This window comes from Theropithecus gelada, chromosome 2 (assembly GCF_003255815.1).
Source record: "Theropithecus gelada isolate Dixy chromosome 2, Tgel_1.0, whole genome shotgun sequence".
NCBI lineage: Eukaryota > Metazoa > Chordata > Mammalia > Primates > Cercopithecidae > Theropithecus > Theropithecus gelada.
This window is the reverse complement of record NC_037669.1, coordinates 116858278-116879890: the sequence shown is the minus strand read 5'-3', so window position 1 is coordinate 116879890 and position 21613 is coordinate 116858278. Positions and strand designations below refer to the sequence as shown.

At 35.7% G+C, this 21613-nt stretch overlaps 1 protein-coding gene across 2 annotated transcripts in view; it reads left to right on the top strand.

Moving 5' to 3' along the window:
* Nucleotides 1–21613, top strand: part of NLGN1 (neuroligin 1) — a 914287-nt gene that overhangs the window by 547174 nt on the left and 345500 nt on the right. The window lies entirely within an intron of this gene.

Here is a 21613-nt window from a genome sequence, read left to right as displayed (position 1 = left end):
TAGTTTAAGATGACTGAATATCTATGTGCCTTTGTCTATGACGTATTCTTAGAACTAGCCAACTGCTTATTGTTATAAATTTCATACTAGTAAATACTTTTATTATATTTTATAAATACTAACTATGCATTGCTTAATGGTCACCATTTACTTTCCCCACTTCTGAAACTTCATGATTCTTACCCCATTTTCCATAATTATAGAAAGAAAAGTTTTCAATGTTACACTTGGTACAGTTTTATAAAGAGGCTTTTGTGTAGCTTTCATACATTAATTATGAAGAGAAAACAGGTGAGAGTTCTCTAACTGTGTAAATGTGTAAATACTTTGAGAGTGAATGTCAATATCTACATGCCAGATAGTTTTTGCTTGCTGCTCCAATTATCCCAAGATCATAGTACAGAATCATAATTTGCTCTTCAAACCATTCAGGCCTTCCAGAACACCGCCTGAAATTAAATCTTCTGCTTGTGCATGGCTTATAAAAATTGAATGGCAGTTCATTTTCACAACACATGACAAACATAAAGGAAATTATGAATTAATTTTAAACCTTGCTTAGCGGAGTCTTATCAAATTGATGGCACCCTTTGTCTTACTGAAGTCAGGCATCAGAGCTGATATGCTTAATTAGAATCAGGCATCACCAAATGTTTTAGAGTGACTGTTCAGATCATCTTGTTGGACCCCCGGCCTTCCAATGGTTGGAGGCCTAAACAAGGCAGTCGACTCAAAAGGTTGACTGGATTTGACTTTCATTTCCATGCATTACATTAACCACCTCAAAACACATTATTGTGCTGGATGTTCAAATAAACAAAAACGAAAGATTTTGAGAGCTTATTTAGATAGATGGATGGAGACAGATAGATAATAGATCAATTAAAATATGTATATATATAGTATATATATAAATACTATACATTTGTAGAAAAACTGTGCTATAGGAAACAAACTAAAGTTACAACTAACTGTCCTTCTGCAATTATTCAGGAACTAACTATGCATTTGATGAATTACTTAGATTTTAGCCTTTCCCATTTTGGCCATTTCCCTATTCATCACATGCCATCATGAGCTTCTAGTTAACACCAAACCATGAATACATGTCCATTATCCATCTTAAAAACATATTGTTTATGAACAAGTGACATCCACAGATGCTATGGAGCACTGGCTGTTTACTCCTATCTACGATGCTGACACTGAGAGATGTCCACTATTGATGTTCCCTCTTTATTTACTACTAAGTGTGTTCTTGTGTTTGGAATATTTTTCCAGGAAAACATCATGGTCAGGAATATTGGCTGTTGGGGGGGATATATATGTGTGTGTATGTGTGTGTATGTATGTGTATGTGTATATATATATAAAAAATATGTGTATATATATATACACACACACAGAGAGACGCATATATACATACATAGTGAAGCACTGCCTGTATTTTTGTCATCTTATAATGATTGTTGTACTGTTTGAGAACCAAGCAGTATCTGTGGTAGGTCAGGTTTAGGTCACATCTACTTAGTTAATTTATAAAAGTAACTTCGGAAAAGCACCCCATTCTAACAGTGTTGGCTTGAAGCAGGATCATAAGTGTAAACCTGCAGTGTATCATTTAGTGAAGACTGACCTAGTAGCCATTACAGGATGAAAATCAGGTACCTCAGACTAGTTCAGATCATTATTACATGGTTCAGATTTTACCAGCATATCCTGAGCTCAGAATAGCGCCAACAAGAGTTGAAAATGTGGCATCAACTTCATAGTTCAAGGTTGAGTTTCAACATTTTCTTTTCGCTTTGGAGGAAAAAAAACAGTTTTTATTCCTTAAGCGCAAAATGCAACCAAAAAAGAACAAAATACAGTCAAAAGATGTGTGCAACTTTCTGATGCCTGTGAGAACAAAGTTGTATTTGTTATCCCTTTTTTCATAGTTAATGACAGCCTCAAATATTACCTTCCATGACTGACTAAATCTTCCACTGAAATAATAATATTTATGAAAACCAGGGAAGTGAAAGATACAGACCCGTAAGTTAATGGTAAAACTACATTTTCACATATTAATTTAATTAAACATACAATTTATTTACTCGTTATTCTCTTTTTGGACCGACAGTGTAACATATTGGTAGACCTAAAAGTAATGAAGGACAGATCAGATGTGGTGGTTCACACCTGTAATCCCAGCACTTTGCGAGGCTGAGATAGGTGTATTGCTTGAGACTAGGAGTCTGAGACCCTCCTGAGAAACATGGCAAAACCTCATCTTTACAAAAAATACAAAAAATTAGTTGGGCATGGTGGCGCATGCGTGTGATCCCAGCTACTCAGGGGGCTGAAGTTGGAGGGCCATCTGAGCCCCGGGAGGTAGAGGCTGTAGTGAACTGTAATGGCACCACTGTACTCCAGTCTGGGGGACAGAAGACCCTGTCTCAAAAAAAAAAAAAAAAAAAAATGAAAGAAATAAAAATATATTTTTCCTTTGTGAGCATTTAATATTAATTACTTTTTAAATGGGTCATTATAAATTTATCTAATTATTGCAACTCCAACACTGTCCTTTTGGGGGCAAGTATTCTTTCTTTGGATTTCAGAACCAAACAGCTCTTAAGGCTTCAGTTCTGCCCCTACAACTCTCATCTGGAAAACAAGCGAGCTCAGGAAAGCACCTAAGTCTATAACTCAACTTCAATGAAAGCACATTCAGAATGAATTATGTTTGAGCTGTTTCCTCTTTGTTAGGTAATGGCGAGTCTGCTCCCCTTGAATTGGGTAACATATCGTGTCATCTATTTTGTTAGAGTGCTCTAAGACTTGATAATGAATCAATGATTGAAGCTTTTGGAGGAATTCGGCTTCTTGGTTTGTGGGAGGAGGGGTAGGTCTGTGCTTTTGTGTTATACAGGCAGATTTTCTTCTCTGCCATTTTATTTTGCACATCTCTTAGCATTATTGCTAAACGTGAGAACAGCATTTAGGAAGCCTAACAAAGCTTCCCAAGTGTGAAGCTGTGACATTTTGTTATTCTAGAACCACTTCAGAAAGCAACGTCTTATTTCTACTTAACATTTAATGTTTTGCAGCTGCTAAAGAATTATTTACAAAGTAGTAAAACAGAGAAAAAACAATCCTTTCCCAACATCATTAGTAATAAATATGTTTGCTTATATTTTCTAAAGAAGTCACAAGAAATGCAGATAATGAGCGACTATTTGACAGACATGTACAAATGTGCCAGCCAATATTAGACAAAGAAAAATACAAAACAATGAACTCAAACATTGTATAATGTTTTATAAATGTCATTTTAAGTGTCCAGTTAATAGTATGGGAGTGTGTGTGTGTGTGTATGTGTGTGTGTGTGTGTGTGTGTTTTGTCCCTATGCAAGGAGGATTAGAAACCTTCCAGAAAGGAAGCATTGTATCACCTTCCTCCTTTTTATAATATAATGTATGCTAGTATTTTATTTTACGGTAATTCCCAATTGAGCCTATTTAAAATGAATCACAAATGAACATGTGGAGAAAAATGCCATATTAAAAAAGGAGAGAAATTGAATTTCTCTCTGAAGCTTTGTTTATATAGGCAACGTGAAGTCAATAGAAACCATCTCTGCAGCATTTACTTGGTGCTCTATATTAGAAATGAAGAGAGAAACTGGGAGGCGCAACCTTCTCTGGCCCTGGAAAAGTTCACTGGATGAAATGTTACCAGTCAATTATCCCTCTCCTAAACCTAGGACGTTTGCTCTCAAGGGTATAGTCTGACTGGCAAGGCTAAGAAGGAATGGAGATATGATTCGAGCTAGAAAAAAGGATGATTCCAATCAAGTCTCTTAATAACTTTTCCTATCATCAACTCAGGTTCAACTGGAAAGTGTGAAACTCCTCTCTAAGGCTGTCTTTTACTTTTTCCCATCACGCCCGGCTTTTTGAATACATCTTAGCTCCTTTCTAGTCTGAAAATTTAATGCTGGCTATGTTAACTGTGTAATTTGTAGACTGTTAGCTCCTTGAAGGAAATGGTCATACCAAATTCACATGGGGTGTAGAGAGTTGGTATTCAGTGATCATGATTTGTATAAATGGATGTGTAATAAAGAAGAGTTTTAACCAAAAATTTTATTTGTTCTGTCTGGCTAGGATTCTTTGGGTAACTTTATATTTGACAAACTTTGATGGTGAAGAGAAAATGAGATGGAGGCCACTTACTGAATAATTTGGACCCTTAAGCCCCCTTTACCTGGACTTAAATGGAAATTTGATTGGATTGCTTTCATCCAATCTGGGCTTCATTTGATCTGATTTGAAAGTCAATAACACGGTTTGATAGAAGGACTTTAATCTATGCCTCATCTGCTTGATTTCAAAAGTCTTTGGAAAATTGGAAAAAGGTGGGTGTTTTCCATTATGCCTGGGCTCCCTTTAGAGGGGGTGGTGGGAACAGGAACCAAAAACTCTGCTCTCTGGTGATGTTGGTTACATCTGTGCAGCTATCAGTGTTTCCTCCTACACCTCTATCCTAACAAATACATTTTTTGATGTGGGTGTAAACCTAATTTTCCTGTGCATAATGCTAGTGCCTCTGGAGTGTGCAGAGCTGGCTGGAATGTGCTCTAAGTGGTTTGGGAATAAAGACTTTTCTTGTCATTATTTGCAGTCTGTAGTATTCAGCTGCCAACCCATGCCATATTATTTGTGTGATGCTTGGTGACAGTCTGTGTTGAGTTTTAGCTATGATTTTTGACATAATTTAATGAGCTGGAATGCCATTTTCCGCTGTAAGAAATACGCACATATTTTCAATGCCAGTGAAAAGTTGTTTATTTTATACATATATTATTTTTCTGAAACCAGAATGTCTACTCTTAACAAATATTAACATTATATGTTCAGTATGTAAAATGTACTTTTTTTTCCCCACACGCATTTATGAGAGGTTTAGTCGTCAGCATAATTGAAGGAAGAAAATGTACCTACTTGGTTGCACAAGGTTTGCTTCTTTCCTACTCTTCCTAATTAGCTTTTAACAAGCTGTCAATCCTCCACTCTATATGTTGCATTTGTAAAGAAAGGACAAGGATGAGTTGCAATCTCCCTGTGAAAACAGACTGTGCTTCTTAAGGCAGGTATATCCAGGCTGTCAGGGTAGGTCTTAGCCCTACAACTTTGAGTCAAATACAATATGATTTTTGCCTGGTGCCATAAACTGATGTTGAGCACATATTTATGTGTCTGTGCCATCTGCCCTTTTCCTTAGAGATGTCATCAGCTTTTTCCACACAGACTCACATTAACACAACAGGAAAAGGCCCACCTAATATTTTTCGTTTCGTTAAATTAGAATTTAGAAATGCAAATTATTTTTTTTCTAATAAAAGAAGTAATACATGTTCAATGTGAAGGATGTAAGTAATTCACAAAATTTTACCCAATAAACCAAAATCACCTCTTAATCAATCATGCAGAGATGACCAGCTTAATATTTTAATGCATTTCTTTGGGCATTTATATAATCATTTGTGTTTGGTTGTGTGTGTGTGTGTGTGTGTGTGTGTGTGTGTACAGATATTTGTTGTTTTCTTCATAGGAAGGTTGCATTTTACATATTATTTTCATAGCATGTATTTTTATTTACCAATAGTTTATGAACATTTCCTTTGTCAATAGTATTGTTTACAGCACTATTTTTAATACCACTCTAGCATAAGGCAATAAAATAATTTACTTAATCCTCTATTAATGGATGTTTAGGTTATTTTTCAGTTTTTGCTATTCATAAATTATCTCTGTGCAGTTCACGTTATGTATTTAGTATAGATTCCTAGCCATGATGTTGTTGGTTCAAACGCTATGTACATGTTGGATCTAACGCTATGTACATGTTGGATCTTTTATAGCAATCGCAAATTGACCTACCGAAAGATTAACTAATCTTGTACTTCCACCAGCAAAGAATGAAAGTTTCTTCCTATGCACTGTCCTCTACTCAATGGGTCTCTCATTATCTTTAATCACTGCCAATATGTCCATTGAAATATGGAATCTTGTTTCTTTAATTTACACCGGCAAGAACAAATGCTTATCATATGTTTAATGGTCACTTCATTCAAACAAGAAAATGCAACTTCAGAAGCATCATAGTATCATGTTTAAGTGAGGGCTCTAGGGCATCAGAAAACCTGGTCCTCCACAACACTTCACCCAATTCATGTGGACTGGGAATTGTCTTCACTTGTCTATATAATGTAATCGGTAATGGAAATGAAATCACAGATTGTTATGATTAACTGTCTAACAGTTGTTAGGTTTTTTGTTTTGTTTTTGTTTTTGTTTTTGAGACAGGGTCTTGCTCTTGTCACCCAGGCTGGAGTGCAGTGGCATGATCGCAGCTCACGGAAACCTCTGCCTCCCGGGTTCAAGCAATTCTCCTGCCTCAGCCCCCCGAGTAGCTGGGATTACAGGCGTGTACTACTACACCTGGCTAATTTTGTATTTTTAGTAGAGACAGGGTTTCTCCATGTTGGTCAGGCTGGTCTGGAACTCCTGACCTCTGGTGATCTGCCTGCTTCAGCCTCCCAAAGTGCTGGGAATACAGATGTGAGCCACCACACCTGGCTCAGTTGTTAGGATTAATCAAATCTTAACATACAATAGTGATAAGAAAAATAATAATGGCCTGAACATCTCCATAGTACTTACTGTATTCCAGGCACTGTCCTTAGCCCTTTGTATATTTTAACTCTTTTACTGTATTGTGAAGCTATATATAAAGCTCTTAGCACAATGCTTGTCAGGTAGTAAACTCTCAATACATGTTAACTGTTATTTTTTAAATAATTAAACTTTTCTGATAACATGTGCTGCCAAAAGTGCACATGGATTAATTTTATGGATGAAAATTAATTTTATCAAAACATCTTCAAATCATCAACATTAAATTCCTTTAAAATATACAATACAGGCATTGAGTACCATGAACATTCACTTAGAATTTATTTTTAGCTTAATGTAAGATGAAATTATAAGATGTTTAAAAATAGGTTTTTAAGTAATATAATGATTATTGAACTATCAAATGCCAATATCCCTCTTAGCCATACTTGAAATATACAAATTAAGTATAGAGTTAAGTAAATATCTAATCAATTGGAGTAATAGAGGGACTTTATTTGATAATCAAAAAATGAATGATTTCTTCATCTCACTGAGTGGTAGTATGGTTGTACCTGCTGCTATATGAGGTCAAGCAACTGAATGGTAAAATAGCTACCCATGTTCATTTGCTTCTTCATGGCCTGACATTTGGCTTCAAGTGAGGTGAGTCTCTGTTTCCTAAGGTTAGCATCAACACACAGGACTCTATGATACAATGTTATAGCACAGAGGTGTAGGTATGAACACATATTTTATTGTTAGAAAACCTATCTTCAAACCACAGGTTTCCTTTTTAGAGTTGGTTGACACTGGGAATGTTAGTTAAATTCTCCAAATTTTAATTTCTTTATTTATATAATGGGAGTATTTACCTCAGAGGCTAATGTGAGAATTAAATGAAATAAGAAATGTCAAGCACATAGCACAGGGCCAAGAACATGTAACTAAGCTGTTAGCTGTTGATTTTATCATTACAGCAGAGACAATGCCAGATTATTCAACACGTGTTTTATTGATGTGCAAGACCTGACTTTGAAGCATCTGCAGGACAAAATAGTTGAGACGGCCAGAAGACACATAGGTTTTTTAGTCTGAAACTCAGAGGAAAGACCAGAGTTTGAGAAATAATTTGTCCTCTGTAGAAGGGTGAGTAAATGGACAGGGATAGAAGTTTTAGGAGAAAGATTGCCCCTGAAAAGGTGAGAGACAATAGAGTCTAGGACAAAGGAAGAGGACACATTCCATACACAGGGAGAAGGACATCTATGCCATAGTAACAGAAAGATAGACCAAGATGGGTACAGATAGATGCACGAATATTTACATGTTTGTCTCAAACTGTTCTGAAACTCCAGTACCTGTGCTTATGAGTGTTAAACATTAATGCTTTCCTGCCTGGTTATTCCTAAAGTTTTATTTTTGAATGATTCCATGATTGGACATTATACTTGATTATGATAAACTCAAATTTTGCGGCAACCCAGACAGACTTTAGATGAAATAAAGAGAACTGGGGAAATTCATAATAATATATTTTAAAGAATTTTTTTAACAAGCAGAAGATACAATTTAGTAAATTTTTAAAAATAATGTTTTATATCTCCAAAAAAGTTTGCCCTATATGCAGACACCTCTCTTCACTCCATTTTTTTTTTTTTAAACTATGGTCAACCTATGTAAAAATATATTAACTCATAAATTGAAACAGCTAAACAAGATAATCAGTATAAATGAGAATTTAGATAAAAAGCTCGCAGCACAGTCTTTCTGAACACACAGTTCTCTTTATATAAAAATAGCATGTTTTAGATGCCTTTTACTATACTTGCAAATCTCAAGGTGTAAATATATTTTTCTGAATATATTCCTTAATAGTTCAATAATTGGTTGCAAAAAGGGGCTTTATGTGTGATTCAGCCTTTAGTCATTTTTCTCTTCTAGCAGAAGTGATATATTTAAGAAAGAGAAAACTTCTTAATCTACAGAGTGGAAAAGAGCAAAACTGTAAATAAGACATAATTAGAAAGATGTATCTTCTTATATGATTTGGGGCATTTTTAAAGTTCTTCCTCTGCTTATTTATATTTTCAGAAAAATTCCCCTAATAGCCAATGCATAAATGTCAATTTATAGACTCTGGGGTAAAAGAGGCATCTGGATTGTGCTTTTGAGACCTTGTCTTTACTACTTTCAGACTGAATGTGATGAATTGTTAAATAATCTTCAGCTGGTAAAACCAAGTCTTAAAAAATGAAGACATCCTATAAACATTCAGTTTGAAAATACTAAAAAATATCTGTATAATATTATGTCAGAAAGTGAAGCATGACATTGTCATAATTCTAAAATGAAAATTTAATAGAACTAGAATTTATACAAATTTATTACAGTGAGTTTACCAGCGTTGCTAGAGTTTAAGATGTCAGAGGAGGAAATCATTATGTCTGGCATTGCTGGATCAATTACCTTTGTGGCCTCTAATAAATTTCGTCTTCTGATTTTGATGGATGTTTAACCATCTGCTCTGGAGAGATTTCCATTTATATACCTGGAAAATGCTTCAACTGAGTACTTATTAACTATTAGCAACTGAAAGACAGATACAGTTCTGTGGTTACTGTGACATAGACAAACATTGGGACCACATGATCACTTTATAATGAGATTTAGTATCCTTTTGTAGTTAACAAAAATAAAAAATTTGGTAAAATTATTGTTTTTCTTTACTATCTATAAATGCTTCAAAGAGTAGTTAATAGAGTAATGTATACTAAAACGTTTAACTATTGAACAAATGGAACTGTTGGTAAACACCTTGGAATTTTGTTTCTGTGAATGTAAAACTTTAATTCAGCCAAGTTTGTTTTAGCTCACATATAAATATTATGTAAGCATTTGCTGACATAAAAATATATTTACTGGGAACTATAACATTTGTTTTCACATTTACAAAAATATGGTATCAGAATACTTATGTGTATGCTGGAACTTTAGTCTTATCATTAGGTTGGTGCAAAAGTCATTGCAGTTTTGCCATTACTTTCAATGGCAAGCACTGAACTAACAAATACATATGTTTATATGCAAAGGAGAGTTTAAGAAAATATACTGATGTTCAAACTTATTCTAAAAAGGTCCTAAACAATACAAAATAAATATGTTATTTATTTTATTTATTTATTTATTTGAGATGGAGTCTTGCTCTGTCGCCCAGGCTAGAGTGCAGTGGCGTGATCTTGGCTCACTACAACCTCCGTCTCCCGAGTTCAAGTGATTCTCCGGCTCAGCCTCTCGAATAGGTGAGACTACAGGAGTCAGCCACTATGCCTGGCTAATTTTAGTATTTTTAGCAGAGATTCTCCGGCTCAGCCTCTCGAGTAGGTGGGACTACAGGAGTGAGCCACTATGCCTGGCTAATTTTAGTTTTTTTAGCAGAGATGGGGTTTCACCATGTTGGCCAGGGTGGTCTCCAACTCCTGACCTTAGATGATCCACCCATCTCGGCTTCCAAAAGTGCTGGGATTACAGGCCTGAGCCACCATGCCTGGCCTGTTATTAATTATACAAATAGAGTTTCAGCACAATTCTTTGTCTACCTGACTGGAAAAAAATGAAAATGGAGAAAAATTTCTTTGGAAAATTATATGGTAGTCTTTCAATTTGTTAAAATTTGTCTAATAGATGTATATGTCATCTGATAAAATCAGACTCTGGTTAAGACTTGTGTTCAACCTTTTTAGCAATTTTGATTAGTATATTAATAATTCTGAAGCCACAACATCGTCTACGTTATGTCTTCTTTTTCCTATTAGATGTAACCTTTCTAAGAGCAGGTATTTTTTTTTTTTTTCTTTGTTTTGAGATGTAGTCTTGCCTTGTCACCCAGGCTGGAGTGCAGTGGTACGATCTTGGCTCACCACAACCTCCGCCTCCCAGGTTCAAGTGATTCTCCTGCCTCAGCCTCCTGATAGCTGGGATTTCAGGCACACATCACCATTCCTGGCTATGTTTTGCATTTTTAGTAGAGATGGAGTTTCACCATGTTGATCAGGCTGGTCTCGAACTCCTGACCTCGTGATCTGCCTTCCTCGGCCTCCCAAAGTGCTGGGATTACTACCATGAGCCACCGCACTGGGCCAAGACCAGGTATCATTCTTATCTCTGTATCCTATATCATATATCTTAGTATCCTCCAAATAGTAAAATCGACATTTCGTGTGTATATATCCCATACCATTCTTGCAAATTTTAATGTGTGCCTTGCATTTTCACATAATTTTATTATGGCTTAATGTTAAACCATTTTGGTTAGATTTTTCACAGCATAACTTACACGTAGTGCAATAAAAGTACGTGTCTGTGAACAAAGGCATACTGTTGAGAACATTTAATATTGCACCTGATATTATAGCCAGCATTATTTCCCTTTCTTTTCATGAGGACACTATTTTTATGTGAGGGGTGGGACGCAGGTAGGAAAAACACTGTCCCATTTATCAGTCTGTGTACTTCCAGCATAGCAAACTTCCTCCAGGTCTGTAGATGGGCATGTGGCATGGGTCTGTTCAGTCAGTCCAGCCAATCCCACAAAGATAGGTTTAAAGGTGGGCACATTTCCCAGTAAGAGGCAACAAGCCTGGAATCCCAGACTTCACTCTCTCCAGAGTCACTGAGATGAAGAATGTGTGCCTGGAGCTGCTAGCAGACATGTTGCCCTCCAGAAGAGAGCTGTTGCCTAAGAATGTACACAAGAGGTGAGGCAAGGAATAGTCTTTGTGACATTTTTTTATTCCTGAATCTTGTCACGTTTTAATCTAGTGCTATCCTGGATTTTTCAGTTATAGAAGCTAACAAATGGCCTTATTTTTCCTTAAGCTTGCTTGAATTGTATTTATAACCCTTGCAACTTAAAGAAGCCTGATTAATAGAGTCATCTGTACTGTGGTTATTTCATCTACAAAGCAAGGGACTGGAATAGATAGCTGTTGCATGATTTCCCTTTCAGAAATCAGTCTATATGTATAACAGCATGAACTTAATTACAGAGATCCCGTGTGTTTATTATATCAAGATAAACTGAAAATGTTTATTATTTTCCTTCATTTTATTTTTTGTCTTACTACTGGTTTTTTTAAGTGGTTAAAATTTACTTTATTTTGAGACAGAGTTTTTGCTCTTGTCACCCAGGGTGGAGTACAATGGTGTGATCTCAGCTCACTGCAACCTCCACCTCCCAAGCTCAAGTGATTTTCCTGCCTCAGCCTCCTGAGTAGCTGGGATTACAGGCGCACACCACCACACTGGGCTAATTTTTGTATCTTTAGTAGAGACGAGGTTTCACCATGCTGGCCAGGCTGGTCTCGAACTCCTGACCTCAAGTGATCTACCCACCTTGGCCTCCCAAAGTGCTGAGATTACAGGTGTGAGCCACCGTGCTCGGCCCTAAAATTTACTTTTAACCTCTATATCTTTCCATGATTACTCTGCTGTTTATCAGCATTCAGAGAGGCTTAGAATTATCTATTTAAAAATTACTAATAAAAGGCAACTTACTGTATTTAAACATATAAGTGACTGTCAGAGAAAACAATTCACATTTATAAAACAGGTTATAATACCTGGTCCTCTTACCTGATGCTTACCAAATCTTGTTATCATTACCTAAGTTGTTTTTCAAAAAGATGAATTTTGTGTAAACAAAAAATAATACTTATTGATTTTCTTGCAGAAAAAACTTCACGAAAAAGAAAAAAAGTTATTGTTATGTTTCTGAATTAAGCTCTGTTCAATTTTAGAGCTACTTGTTATCCAATTGGGCACTAAACTAAGGTGAACATTTATCTTGATTAATGGTAGACAGTCCTGGACTGCCTGGGACCATTTTATTTATTTATTTATTTACTTACTTACTTATTTACTTATGTATTTATTGAGACCAGAGTCTCACTTTGTCACCCAGGCTAGAGTATAGTAGCACTATCATGGCTCGCTGCAGCCTCAACCTCCTGGGCTTAAGTGATCCTCCCACCTCAGCTTCCCAAGTAGCTGAGACTATAGGCATGCACCACCATGTCTGGCTAATATTTTATAGATAAAAGTTCTCCATATGTTGTCCAGGCTGGTCTTGAACTCCTGGACTCAAGCTATCCTCCCACATTGGCCTCCCAGGTGCTGGGGTTACAGGCTTGAGCCACTGTACCTGACTCATCTCTATTTATATCTGCTTTCCTGATGTAATTGCTAATGGTCCCCCATTTTGCTATCAAAAGTATTCCAGTTATGAGAAAAATTATGTGTTCATCCCAGGTATGGCCACCAAAGATGTTCAAAAGTTAAATGATAAAGGAAAATGATATAGTGATGAACTTGTAACACTTTGAAAATAAATGAGGTGTCTGACAGACGTTTTACAACTACCAATGGTAAATAGGGAAAGAATTTGTAAAATCAATAAAAATGCAAAATATTATCATCATCAGGCTACTGTAACTTATTGACAAGAAAAAATGAAAAAAATGCATATGCTTATTGCTGAATTTAGCTGCACCACTAACCCTCAATGAACTATTCTTCAGAAATAGCAATCAAGCCTGACCCAGGGATAGCACATGGCTTCTGTATATCTATGCATTCTATAGGAAAACTCAGTGCCAGGTGAAGCACAGGTGCAATCATCTACATCAGTAGTCACCACTAAGAAAATCTTTCTAAATTTTAAATCTTGAGGGAAGTGTAAAAGCTTATTATTGTTATTATCATTATCGTTGAAGTGCATAGAAGTGTAACTGCTGTCACAGGGAAACCTGCATTTGAAATTTGTAGGAAATTTGTTTTGCAAGATAAATTTCAGTTCTAGCTTCCTGAATAAACCGTTCAGTTGAAGTGGAATCAGCATTTCACAATGTCTGCCAACCATTTCAAATGTCACTTCTTGAGTTGCTTCTTCCCACGTCCCACTTTCTTCGTGTATATTCTTTCAGTAGAACCAATGTGCTTCTGAGGCAATAAGAGAAATAATCACTGATTAGGTAGAACTGACTATTGCTCATATGGTCACTAAACTAAGGTTCAGACACAGAGGACAAACTGAAACCAAGTTTGCTCTTTCCAGACTCTCCTTTTTAGTTTATTTCCATCATTTTATGTAGAGTATCCTAAATAGCAACATAAACATACATATATATGCACACATACAGGGATAGTGGGCTAACTCACAAATACGAGAATTAGTCATTGAATCTGGAAATAATACTGAGTACTTGTAAAATCCATAAAAATCTCCATTAGGTATGAAAAGGTAGTAGAGAGGGAATTGGCAATTATTTTCAGTCTAGGGCCAGGTAGTAAAAGTTTTAGGCTCTACGGACCATATGATTTTGGCTACAACTATTTGACTCCACCATTGTGGCACAAAAGCAGCCACAGACAAAACACTAACAAACGAATGTGGCTGTGTTTCCATAAAAACCTTTATTCATGAACACAGAAATGTGATATTCATAGAATTATCATGTCATGAAATAAAATGGTTTTTTTGAAATGTTTCAACCACTTAAAATATAAAAATCATTCATCCTTAGCTCATAGGCCATGGAAAAATAAGTCAATGGGCAAAATTTGGTATGTGAACCATCTTTTGCTGATGCTGCTCATAAAGCATTAATACTGTTCTCTCTCAGGGAGAAAAATATAAAGAATTGTGTGTGGCATTTAGCAAAGGTTCCCAAATATACTTTAAGATACATGTAATGTTGTTAAAATGAGGTGCCACATTTTTCCCCTTAGAAAATACAGATTATTACAGTGCTAGGAAAGTGCTATGAAAACAACAGTTTCTAATTTTACATACAGAGTCCATGATAAATACAACTCCAGAACAATGCTTTGTTATACAGAGATAATGATGTCATTTTCATGTATAGCCAGCTTCCTTGCCAATCAAATAATACTGTAGATAGGTGTGACATTATGTTCAGGCATTATCAGTTTTGACTGATAGGTTGGAATATGGAATATAAACAAGAAACTGGAGAATAATTGCTTGACCTAAACTTCAGATAAAAATTGTTGAAGAAGACTAATATTACTAACATGAATATATTAGAAATTATCTAAAAATTGTTTCTTCTGTAACTGTCAAGATGTAATCTAATGATGAGAGAACGAACCTTGGAAATTTCTATTATTATTTAATTTATTGTTTAGTCAAATGGGTCATTTTAAATAGATCACTATTACAAATATAAGTATTTTTGGTACAATTAGAGGTCATTCAGAATACATAAGAATAAATATAGTTTAACATATGAAAGAATAAATTATAATCTGATATCAATTATTAGCAAAAAATATAATTAATGTTATATTCCTACTAGTGGAATAAATATTTTAAAATACAAAACTTCATACAATAAGCTTTCGTAGAGCTTATATAGATCTTCAAAGATGTTAATATTAAAGTATCCAAATTTGATAAGGCAGAGTTTAAATGTTTCATTTCATCATGTGGTTTGTCCAAGCCTGTCATTTTAAAATAAATAAATCAAGCAGAGAGATGCAAAGGGACTTATTTAAGGTTACACGGCAAATTAGCAGTGAATCAAGACAAGAATACAGCCTTTTTCCATTACAATATTCTATAACCAAAGGAAGCAAGAGAAATCTAGCTTGTGATCTGAGGAAATAAGAATGTTTGAAATTGACCAAAAGGGTTTTCTTTATTGTTGTAATCTCCTTCCTCCTCTTTCCCTTCCTCTTCCTCCTTGTTCCCTTATCTCTTCTTCCTTCATAAGCTAGTTAAATGTTATTCTGGGAAAAAATAAATATGATTTGAGTTATTGCTAACACGAAAAATAAAATTTTATGTGTTCTCAATTTAATTATATTTTATGAAACATTAACTCTGACATGATGGTGGTACGAACTGTATGGTTGAATATTTCTGATGTACTAAATGCACTTAAAATTGTGGCTTTTATGTATGGATATGATAGTTTTCTTTAAAGAGTTGTCAGTGTAAACATTCTAAATAGAACAAAGCATAATGATACCAGTCATGATTGAAACATTTTATTGATAAATAACATTAAATATAATCTTCCCACTCATGATTCCTAAGAAAGATTAGTAAAATCCTACATAGTAAACAGCTCACAGACTTCTATGGAGTTGGGAAAATTTATTTTTCCCACTGATCAGAACATAAGGAGGTTTTTCTTTTCTTCAGAGAACTCACAGTTTCCTACTGAGTTGGATTTTTTTTTTTTAAATGAGTTAATAATATGGTGAACATTATAAAATGGTGATTTTAGGCATGTTTGAAAAGCTATCAATAACAAAAATAGAGATATATCTACAGAATTATGATGCATATTACAATATAGCAAAAATATTTGGAGAGTAAAGTGATTTAATGAGAATTAAATACTATTTAAGATAAATTTTAAATATCTTAGTGATAAAAGTATATGTCTTTCTGAGAAAATCAAATGTATTTATTTGATGGGATAAATTGTTTATCCAGACAAATATTAATCAACATTTATTAATTATTATCTATATTACAGCAAAAAGGGCAATATTATGAACATTTTCTTCCCCAAACAGCTGCTCAAACTCTGCACATCATAATGCAGATATAAATAGCATAGCTCATTATATTTTAGATAGCTGGAGTCTATTACACACTTTTGAAAATTATTATTTTGCTCTGCCTATTTTTCTCTCATGAGTTACAACTAAATACTGACATGTAAAAGAAACATGATTTAAAACTAGTTTTTCCCCAATATCCATTCTCCCCTTCTGGAGAACCTGAGACTTTTAGCCCAGAATAACAGCTATATTATTTAGACTCGTAAACAATAATTTTTAGGCAGCTAAACAATCATTTCAAGAGACATCTGCATTATTTTGACCTACTGGGTCACAGCAGAAAATGCTATGTGCTCCTTACAGGTTGGACTCTTAAGAGAAAGAATAAATCTTACTTATAGTTTCTGCTCCCTCCTGTGGGCCTCAATGTAGATTTGGTATTGTCATGAGATTCTTGGGGTGTTGCTTCACCAGCTGGAAACCTCTGTAGCCAGTGGCACCTGTGCCTCAGTTTTGCTTGGGCCTGCTGGGCTCATTCTGTCCACTCAGCCTGGCAGGCTGTGCTTGGCTTGTGCTACTGGCCTGGATCCCACACCTGCCAAGGAAAGTCAAGCGTGAAACAGCAAGGGGTGTGTGAGTGAGTGAGCATTGGGTCCAGCCACTGCACACAGCCAGGCACACCAGGTGCTGGCTCCCTGTGAGGCTGCAGCTGGACCAGGCATACCACAAGCAGCTTCCATGGTTGGCACCAGAAGCTTGGAGACACCAAGAACTGCAGAGACCTAGACAAGGTGTAACAGCTCTGGCTTGGAGAGCTCCTAGATCTGGTATCCCTATAGGGGCTATAGCTCTTCTCTCCTTCTCTCCTTCTTGTCACCCTCAACATGGCAAGCAAGGGGCATGTTTCAGCCCTGTTAGTTATAGCTCTTTTAGCCCTGCCATTTGACAGGTTCCAAGTTCTTGTCTGACATCCAGGAAAAATGAAGTACATGGACAGGTGGAGGTTGAGCAAGGTGAAGAGGAACTTTATTGAATGACAGAACAGCTCAGGAAGGAGACCCACAGTGGATAGCTCCTCTCCCCTGGCAGGGCATCCTGATGAGTGTTCAGCTCTCAACAGAGAGGAGACCCTGGAGTGGGTAGCTCCTCTCCGCGGCTGGTTGTCAGTTCATTTACTCAGCTCTCAGCAGAGAGGAGACCCTGGCATGCGTAGCTCCTCTCTGCAGGGAGGTCATCCCATTTTCTCCTTGAATCTCACTGAGTCTGGGGTTTTTATGGGCTTCTGAGGGGAGGAAGTGTGAGCCAGTTGGTCCAAGGGCAGCCATGGGTAGGCTTGGAAAAAGCACCATAAGTTCCCACTCTGGTCTGTGAGACTGGCAGCCTGTCCCCCAAGATTCAGGCCTTCCCCAGCTTGAAGGTAGGGCTTCACTGGGACTCTCCCCTTCCTGCCCTGGTGCCTGTTTGCCTCCTACCACTGTTCATAGCACCCAGGCTGCTCATGCTGAGAGATGCCTGCAGGCCAGTGCTGAGTTGTCCTCAGCACCCCCTTGGCCTCTCTCCCATGCTCATTGGTGCCCAACGTCTGGAGGGGGCCTAGGCAGCAGGGGGTTTTCATGTCAGTACTGCCCTGAGCATGCACACACCTGGCCAGGTTGTGACAGTGCCCTAGCTCAGTCTCAACTTTGCTGCAAGATCAGAGCAAGTGTCAGGAGCAGGGAGAGGCCAGGCAGTAGGAGCAGGCACTTCTGAGCCTATGAGGGAAGGGGGTGACTTCCCAGGCGCCTGAGAGTGCAGAGATGCCTGGATCTGCAGCTGTGGTTTGGGTGGCTGCAGCTATGCCTGGGAGGGAAGGACACCTGCCTACTTCCAGCCTCCAAGAGCACAGGGATGCCCACGTCCACAGTCACAGCTTTGGTGGTTGCAGCTGCACCTGGGAGGGCAGGGCTCCTACCTGCTTTGTGGAGCCCACAGCCCCAACTGCTCCTTCCCACTGCAGCCAGTGTTTTTGCAGTGGCTGATCCAGATGGGCTGCTGCTGCTGCCATCAGTAATGAGACATATTTATCAAACTAGAAGCAGGAAACACCTAGAGATGGCAGAGTAAAAAGAGAAAAGGAGTCTTAGGTCTCCCATGCCTGGAGTCACCATAGGAATCCTGGACTGACAATGCTTATGTTGATATATGAGAAAGAAAGAAAACTTTTGCTTCTTGTACCCTAACTTTCAAATTTTGTTATTTATCAAGATGACCATATGGTTTTTACCCATTATCTAATAATATGAGGAATTACATAAACATTGAATAAAATAATCAAAGAATGAATATTTTTGCATTCTTGATAAAAACTCTACTTGGTCAACTTTGCAATAGATTCAGTTTTTTTCTATTTCATTTAAGCTATTTACATCAATATACAAAAGTGCTATTAGTCTGAAATTTTTATTTTTTAATTGTTTTGATATTATAGTTGTGCTAGATTTATAAAATAATTTTCAGAATCTTCCATATTTTCTATGCTCCTACATAATTTATATGTCAGGTAAATATTGGTCTTTGGAAAACTTTAAGGAAATTGCTTTTAAATCACTATGGCCTAAATATTTTCACACACTTTTCCATTCTTACATAATTATTGATATTCCTAGGCTTCCTTTTATTTTGATCAATTTTAATCAACTGTATGTTTTTAGAAAATCATATTATACTGAGATTTGTATATCAGATTACACAGATTTGTATATGACATTCAAAAACATTTTCTCAGATTTTGGATCTTCTTTCTCATTCGTAATATAGTGCTCTTCAGTTTTACGCATTACTGTTTCCTCGGCTTTAGGTAAGACTGAAGTTTATCTATTTAATTGTCTTTGTCAAATAATCTCCACTGACTTTTCTTCTTTACAATGTATTCACTTACTTCCTGCAATACAGGCTCTCTTTTTGTTTTTCTTGTTTTGTGTTTCTTTTCTTGAATTGATTGGTTAGTTCACTTATTTGTAGGTTTTTTTTGCTTAACAAGAAAAACATTTGCAGATAAAAATTTTGATTTCTGATGAAACCTTTGATCATTCTAAAAATTTTTGATATATATTATTCCCACTGTCATTTTTCTACTAATATCTAAGTGGAATTTTTGTTTCTCCTTTACTCTAGTGTAACTTCGGGGAGTTCTTTTTCTTTTAAGTTTTAGATATTTGTAGAGGGTTACAATTATGTAACAATGTCTGTTACATATTTAAGTTAAAATAGATAGGAAGACAAGTTTTTTTTTTCCAGTCCTCTAATATTTCTGTCCATCTACACTGAAAGTTCTAAAGGGTTTATCTTTATATATTTAAATGCAAGATTATTCATTTTGCAAGTGTTTATGTCTGATCTATCTTTAATATATACTTCACAGATTATCAATGATGCAACATTAATGTCTGAAATACTACTTAAATTTATACTTTTGAGATCCCTGTTTTCACATTGAATTTGAGTAATATGTCTTTATCTGTCTTTTTACATTTAATTTTCTTGTGAGTCATTCTTTAGGTGTGGTTTTATGAATAGCATTTAGATTTGGTTTTGTAAACCAATGTGATAATCTACTTTCCAATTTTTTGTGTTTTTTTTTTTTTTTTTTTTTTGCTATTTCCTATTTATAATTTACTTTCCTCAGAAACATGAAGTATAGAATATAAAATATACAGTATATGTTTTTTCCAGCCAATCTCTTGACCTTCTGCCCCATTCCTTCTTGCTTTATTCTCCTTTTAGACCTATTGGCTCTGTATAAAGGTAGAAAAATAAAATGGTAGAAACAATTGTAGAAGGTCCTTAAAAAATCAGTGCCCAGAACATACACTGAGGACATCTAGCAGAGCTTGGTTTTGGGGACATGTTGAATTTACTTACAACTTTACTAATTACAATGTATTATAATTTGATCTTCATCTCTGGGCTGATTTAAGAGTGCTGTGAAAATACTGTTTATGCATATGGATTATTTTTTGAAAAGATTATAAAGAAGTCATATATTCATTGGAATATATGCATATATAACTAGTTCATTTTTGTAAACTACTTAAGATGAAATTAGTGAAGGACATTAGATATAGGTGTTAAGTATAAAGTGGATATAACTCTGTGTAGTCTTAAAGAAAAACCATATGACAAGATAGAAGACTCAGAGTACATCAAAAATGTGGACGGGTGCCCTTATGCAAATGAGGAAGGTTAGACCTTGAATGTCAGATATTAGGATTCAAGCTTCTAATGATTCTTCCTCTTTTTTCTTATTATAATCAATTAATAACATAACCTCACATAGGCTACCCTAAGTTAGAGAAGCTTTATCAACCAATTCTACCTTAAACTTTAACAGGGAAGTCTCTCCTGCCTACTCAGCTCTCCCTGCAAAAGTAACTCTGGGCTAATTTGTCCCCCATGGATATCTTCTTCCTCAAGCTGTCTTTTCTGCTTCCTGCTTCTTAACTTTGTTCTGGTCTCTAAGTAGAAAGTGCTAAGGAGATGAAAAAAAAAAGTCCAGTTTTGAAAAGTCTTATTTTTAGTTCATGGACCTTTGTTACTGAGAAGAGAGTTAAAAAAATTAATTTGGTCTTTGAAAATCAAACACAAGACAAAGAGTACACAACAAAGTGAAATTCGAAATATATATATTTCTTAGTTTGCCTTCATCAAAAGTTGGCAGGATTTCCTTCCACAGTCTGGCAATTTGTGAATTAAGCTTAGCCTGCATATTAGGTGAATTTTATTATTTTCTGTGTTTTCAGACACATTTTGAAAGTCATATTAGGAAGAAATTAAGTAAGAAGTGTCTTTGACAAACATCACCTTAAGTTGAAAGCCCCATTAAGAGAGAATTTCACTCTTTTTTTTGTAATATAATGTATTAGGTCAAACATCTTTTTCAAGCTGGGCTTAGTTACCCCAAATGTGTGTTTGGTAAATACTCTACCATGGACTGTCATATTTTATTCAAAGCTTTCAACATGAACATTGTATTTCTTAATTTTACCTAAAAACTCTTGAACATAGTTGTGAATTCTAAAACAAATGTTACATTGAGTCAAATATTTCCTAAATTTGTCACTTATTATTTTCAATGGGAGATTTAGTTCCCAAATTAAAGTTCTGAAAGGATAAAGAATTTACAAGGTAATCAGCTAGAAAATTATCTATTAATATAAAGGCATGTTATTTCCATTAACTAACAAATACATTCTTGGATTTGACTCAATAACTACAAAGTTATCCTTCTGATACAGAATAACCTAAGGGTGCTTTCTAATTAAAATTCTGAAAGTTGATGCTCAGTTACCATATCTGTCTGCAATTCTAAATTAAG